Source organism: Penaeus monodon, chromosome 7 (genome assembly GCF_015228065.2).
Source record: "Penaeus monodon isolate SGIC_2016 chromosome 7, NSTDA_Pmon_1, whole genome shotgun sequence".
In the NCBI taxonomy this organism is placed as follows: Eukaryota; Metazoa; Arthropoda; class Malacostraca; order Decapoda; family Penaeidae; genus Penaeus; species Penaeus monodon.
This window is the reverse complement of record NC_051392.1, coordinates 7,102,954-7,110,112: the sequence shown is the minus strand read 5'-3', so window position 1 is coordinate 7,110,112 and position 7,159 is coordinate 7,102,954.

The window sequence follows — 7,159 nt, the reverse complement described above, 5'->3', positions numbered from 1 at the left end:
TTGATTCCCAAGTGAAGTGCTCAGCACCGTTCTTTCAACATGAGTAATATTAATGAATGTTTGCGTGTACAGACAACTCCTTCAGTCATAGTGAGGCCTGCGCGTCGGCCCCCTGGTGAGCGAGCAATGAACTCCGCTACAGGGGGTACTATATATATTTTTTTTTACTTTTTTTTTTATCTTTCGGGTTTTACATAGATTTTGTTTGGGTATTACTAACGTTCGTAGATATTCTAACGGTATTTGGATTTTGGCCTTCTTATCGCCCTCGTTTCTTTCTTGTTTTTGATAAAGTTTGGTCTTGATATCGTCAAGCTTGGATAGATTATAAGAAAAAAAAAAGTTTCTTGCCCCGTAGATGATAATGCACCGAATATCAAGCGAGGCTTTTTGGAAGTAGAATACTGTATTCTGGCAAAATTCAAGATAAAAAAGGGGTAGTTATCTTGTTTGTTCATTCGCTGTGATGGACCCCCACAGGTCTGGCTATTGAAGTGGTCAAGTACGCGCCTGTCAGATTGCTATCATACTCTATTACTTTTAAGTGAGCTGATATCAACAGGAACATCCCTTCAATAAAAAAGGGAGAGAGAGAAAAAAAGAAGCAAAATAAACAAAACAAAAAATAGGGATGAATGAATAAGAGAAGAAGAGAAAGGAGAAGAGGAGAGAGAGGGAGGGAGGAGAGAGAGAGAGAGAGAGAGAGAGAGAGGTAGACATAGATGAAAATTTGCTAGGGTGATCGTAAACTTATGAAGCTGTAGTACTGTTTCCGAAAGACTTCTGTCAGTTGGGAGACATCAAGACCGAAGATATATGAAAAGGCATCTATTAAAATTACGTAAGGTTGCGTCTCAATCAGATCGTTCCGAATCCTATGACAGGTCTCTTTGTCTCTCCGTCTGTGAGCGTTCTCGTGCCTGTGTATAAATAAAAATGACCTTCATTCTTGACAATACTGATACTGATGATGAATGAGCAAAAAAGCCGTTGGATGATTTGAGATAACTGCTTAACAATTTGCGAAACTTACATGCATGCCCCGAAAACTGAAACATAGTCATAAAGTTATATTACGGATTTTTCAGAATCAATACTCATCTTACCTTGTTTGTTGTTTTTATGCCTGCCTTCAATTTATATGTGGTAGGAAAACAATACCGTCAACCTTTTCAAATACCATAATCATACTTTTCAGATTCCCGCATAAATGAACAAGACTACGTGAATATTTTTACTGCCTGCCTTGAATTTACGTGCCAGGGTAGGTAAACCATAAAATCTTCTAGCAATCACCTTACAATGCAAATTCCTTATAAATAAATTGTCAAAAATTCCTAAATATAGTTGACTTTGGTTACGGGAAAACAGAGGGTACAGAGGGTATATACAGGGGGGTCATAGACTCAGTCCTAAGACTCCATATTTAAACGCAGCATTAAGACTCATCAGTAGGATTATGTTTAAAACGTGGTACAACTATTCCGCTCAGCATTGAAACTCAACATAACATACATATAAGCATTACTAAGCCTCACATAACTAGCATAGTTTAGCTAGATGACAGCTCAGCAAGACTCACAGCCAAGCTCATATGCAAATATAGCTTAGACTTGCCGTAATGACTTAACTTGTCATAAACTCTTCAGTGATTAGCAATAAGAACCGATGCAAATACGTAGACATCGCGAAGAGTATAGACTTGAGACGGAAGAAAACAGGATTATTTATGAGATACAGAACAAGAAAAGTAAAGAGTATTTTATAGTAAAGGAAGTAAGATGGAGGAGGGTTCTGTTATAGGAAATGATAACGACCAATTTGATAGTGATGATCAATATAATAGTGATATGATAATGGCGATGATCCATATGTTGATTTTGATAAGGATGAGGATGAATATGATGGTGATGAGGATGATGATGATAAGGATGATGGAGATGACAACGTGTCTGATAATGCTGATAAAACATAATGAAGATCATCAATATGATTGTGATCATGATAAAGACAAACACAGCTGAAAAATTGTTGGTCATTGAAAGATAAAAAGAGAAAGAAAATAGAAACAAAACCAACAATCAAATGAGAAGAGAGGAAGAGCGATAAAACAATAAAGATAAAAAGGAAAGAAAAACAAAATATAACAAAATCACAAAGCAAAGGACCATAAACAGGGCAACAACAACATTACATCAACAAAAGAACACGAAGAGGATTAACACGAAATCGCACAATCAACAACACCGACAACAAAATTGCATACTCCAGCAAGACAACAAAAACATATACTGAACAACAACACAAAAACATTCGTCCAAAACATGCACGCAACAACAACAACAAAAAAATACACAGCAAAACAGATACACTCAACAAATCAACAACAAAAACATACACGCAAAACTACAACAACATACACTCAAAACAACAACATACACTCAAAACAACGACAACATACACGCAAAACAACAACAACAACATACACTCAACAACAAAAAAATCCCACAATTACCGACCAACACCCACCCGAAGTCTTAATGATGATGTTGATGGCGATGATGACGACGAAGCTGGTGGCGATAAGAGAGGTGATGACAATAATCGAAGCGACTGGATTTGCATATAGATATTCTTGTCTGAAAGGAACTCCGTCTACTCCTTCCCCCTCCCTCTCCCCCTCCCCCGTGTCTTACCTTCCTCCCCTATTCTCCTCTCCCACTTTCCTCATCTGGTCTTCTCTCCCTTACTCTCATCCTTTCTTTCCTCTTAGCACTACCCCCCACTTTCTTCATTTCTCTCCCCCCCATTTTCTTCCTCCGCTCTCCCCACTTATCCCTCTCCCCTATTTCATCATACCTTCCTCCCTTATTCTGCCCCCAACGCCTGTACTCCCCGCCGCCTCCACTTTCCTCCCCTATTCTCCCCCCACCCACTTTCCTCCCCACCTCCCTCCCCTACTCCCCCGCCCACTTTCCTCACCTACTTCCCCCCTACTCTCCTCCCACCTCCCTCCCCTACCCCCCCCCCACTTTCCTCACCTACTTCCCCCCTACTCTCCTCCCACCTCCCTCCCCTACCCCCCCCCCCCCTTTCCTCCCCTCTTCCCCCCTCCTTCCTTCTCCTCCTCTCCTCTCCCCTTCTCTCTCTCTCTCTCCCCTCCACCTCTTCTGTATCCTCATCCCCTCCTCGAGAACACTGACTGAAAACCACGATTTTCCCCATTCTGATGAAAAGGAAATTTAAAAGAATTTAATTACGCTATGATATGATAGGAAAAGGAAGTTTTAAATGCGATAATTATGATTATCCAAAAATGTTCAAAAATATTAATGTGGTGATGATATTTGATTTAAATCGTGATTTGTATAAAAATGATGTTATAAGAATTTTTAATGCGGGGGACGAGAGTTTATGATAATTGCATTACGGTAATTATGATTATACCAATAGGGATGATAACCACAATGATACTAATAGTAATGGCAAAGAAAATAGCAGCGATGGTGATAGTAATGATGATAATGAAATTCCAGCAATATTACTACTACCACTAGTAGTTATAATATTAATAACGCAATTATGATGATATCAACATTAATGATTACTATCTTCACAGTATTAAAAATAGTGATAATGATAATAGTGATTATAATACCTATTGTCCTTATACAGTAATAATACTTAAAAAGTTAGTAGTTTGAAAATTACAATCGTAGAAAATTTGTTTATAAATTGTAAAAAAAAGTATACCCTACTTTTAATATCACAGCAATATTTTAAAATAAATTTATAAAAAATTTATAATATATATATATAATATTTATATTATAAAATATATGGGGTTTTGTGTGTGTGGTGTTGTGTGTTGTGCTTTTTTGTGTGTGGGTGTGTGTGTGTGTGTGTGTGTGTGTGTGTTGTGTGCGCGCGCGCGTGTGTGCGTGCGTGCGTGAGTTTGTGCATGTCTGTGTATGCGCCAATGATCTCCTTTCCTCTCTTTTTTTTTTTTCTCCCCCTCCCCCCCCCCCTCCCTCTCTCTTCCTCACCCTCAACTTTTCCTCTTTCGTCATCCCATCTTCCTTCCAAATTCTACTTATCATTCCCTATTCCCACCTTCACGCCTACAAACACCCACCCTCCCTTAAAAGTCATTTTAATCAGTGCACGTAGAACAGGGAGCTACAGTATTAAAAGAAAAAAAAAAGTCAGTAAGCCAATTGGCAACGACCATGTAATTTGGCCAACAGTGTATCATAATGTCAGTTGTTTTATGTCCCGTCCGCCTCACAGTGTTTGGTGCAACCTGTCCCTTTTCGTATGCTAATCCCTTGTCTGCGATTGTCGGGGAAAGCAGGTGGGCGCGGTTAGGAAAAAGGGGGGGGGAGGGGAAGGGGGGAATGGGGGTGAGAAAGGGTTATGGGGTTTAGGGGGTGTAAAAGGGGGGGGAGAAGGGGAAAAAATGAGGGAAAAGAGAGGTGGGGGTGGTGGGGAAAGGGGGAACGGGGGATTTTAAGGAAAGAGGGGGGTTTGGGGGGGGAGGGAGGGGTGGAAGGGAAAGGGAGGGAGGATTTTGAGGGAAGATTTCACGACTAACGAAGATGGAAAGGAAGGTTGGGAATAGAATGGGATTTGGGATATGCATGATATTCCTTTTTAATATCACTGGTTTTTTCTTTTTCTCTCTCGCTCTCTCTCTCTCTTTCTCTCCTCTTTCCTTTTTTTTTCCCTCTTCTCTCCTCTCTCTTCTCTCTCTCCCTCTCTCTCTCTCTCTTCCCCTTTTTCCTCTCTCTCCTCTCTCCTCTCTCTCTCTCCCCTCTCTCCTCTCTCCTCTCCTCTCTCTCTCTCATCTCTCTTCTTTTCTCCTTTTCCCCTCTCCCCCTTCTCTCTCTCCTTTTTCCCTCTCTTCCTTCTCCCTCTCTCTCCTCCCCCCTTTCCTCTCTCCTCTTCTCCTCTCTCCCCTCTCTTCTTTCTCCTCTCCTTCCTCTCTTCCCTCTTTCTTTCTCCCCCTCTTCTCTCCTCCCCCTTCTCTCCCTTTTCCTCTCTCTCTTCTCCCCCTTTCTCTCTCTCTCTCTCTCTCTCTCTCTCTCTCCTCTCTCTCTCCTCTCTCTTCTCTCTCTCTTTCTCTCCCCCTCTCCCTCTCTCTCTCTCTCTCTCTCTCCCTCCCCCTTTCTCTCTCTCCCTCTCCTTCCCTCTCTCTCTCCTCTTTCCTCTCTCTTTCTTTCTCTCTCTTTTCTTTCTCTCTCTTTTCTCCTCTCTCTTCTCCCCTCTCTCTCCTTTTTCTCTCCCTCTCTCTCTCTTCTCTCTCTCTCTCCCCCTTCTTTCCCTCCTCTTTCTCTCTCTCTCTCTCTCCCCCTTTTCTCTCTCTCTTTCTCTTTCCCTTTTTCTCCCTCACCCTCCCCTCACTCCCTTTCCCCCTCACCTATTTTTCTTTTCTCACTCTCTCTCTCCTTCTCTCTCCCCCCTCCTCTCTCTCTCTCTCTCCTTTCTCTTTCTCTCTTTCCCCCTTTTTCCCGTCTTTCTCTCTTTCTTCCTCTCTTTTTTTTTCTCTTTCTCTTTCTCTTTCTTCTTTCTCTCTCTCTCTCCTCTTTTTCTCCTCTCTCTCCTCTTTTTCTCCTCTCTCTCTCTCTCCTCTCCTCTCTCACCTCTCTCCCCCCTCTCTCTTTTCCCTACCTCTCCTCTCTCTTCTATCTCTCCTCTCTCTTCCCTCTCTCTCTCTCTCTCCTCCCCCTCTGTCTCTCTCTCTCTTCTCTCTCTTCTCTCTCTCTCTCTCTCTCTCTCTCTCTTCTTCTCTCCTTTTTAAATATAAAATATAATTATATATATTATATATTATATATATTATATATATTTTTCTCTCTTCTCTCTCTCTCTCCTCTTCTCCTCTTCTCTCTCTCTATATATTAATTATATATATTATAAATATTATATATATATATATATATATATATAATATTATAAATATATATATATAATATATTATTTTTTAATTAATAATAATTATATATATATATTATATATATATAATTTTAAATATATACATATATAACATATATATATATATTTTTAATATATATATATATATTATATTATATATATATATATAATATATATATTTATATTATATATTTCTCCCCCCCCCCCCCGCCCCCTATCTCTCTCTCTCTCCTCCCCCTCTCTCTCTCTCTCTCTCTCTTCCCCTCTCTCTTCTCTCTCTCTCTCTCTCTCCCTTCTCTCTCTCCTCTCTCTCTTTCTCTCCAACCCCTTCCTTTTTCGATCTATCTATCTATATCTCTATTTATATCTACATATGATATATGTACATATGGATATAAGTTTTAATAACTCCTACGCATATAGCAATTGAAGCTTTGGCTTTTGTATTTTCACACAAAATACTTTCTTCTGTTAGTGTAAAACATCTAATTCTGCTATCACTTTTACGAAATGAAAAAAAGGGAAAAAACTTTAAATACAGTAGTTTTTTTTGAGAAACCCGTTACCTTAGTATAAAACCTCGTTTAACACTCAAGATCCCCATTCTTTTCGGGGGAGAGAAAAACGTCTTTTAGATTACTTGTATACAGAAAATATTAATTTTTAACGTTGCATCTGTTTTTTTTCTTTTCTTTTCTTTTCTTTTCTTTTTCTGTCTACGGATCCTTTTTATACCTTTGTTGCATCGAATAAAGCTTTAGAAAAATAAATTTCTCATTTTGCGAATTCAATTCGAACGTTTTTTTTTCCCCCTTCTAAACGGGGGATAATTTGTCCTGTCTCTTTCAGATCCCCGGAAATAGGTCCCTTTTCCACGGGTTATCAGGGGTTTGGGAAAAGATATCCTTTGTTTTTTTTATTTTGGTAAATAACAAGGATAGGAAAATAAAGCTTTCTGAAGATGGTACCTGAAAGATGAGTTTGCGATTAGGATTTTTGCCGAAGGGTTTCTTAGGGTGCGTAGAATGTGTATGTTGAGATTTATGTAGGTAGGTTGAGAGGCAGGTTTAGTGATGTGCATTATATAATGTGTGTTGGTTTGTATAATAATATATATATTATATAAAATTATATATTATATATAATTTATATATATTATATATATATATATTATATTATGTGGGTGTGTGTGTGTGTGTGTGTGTGTGTGTGTGTGTGTGTGTGT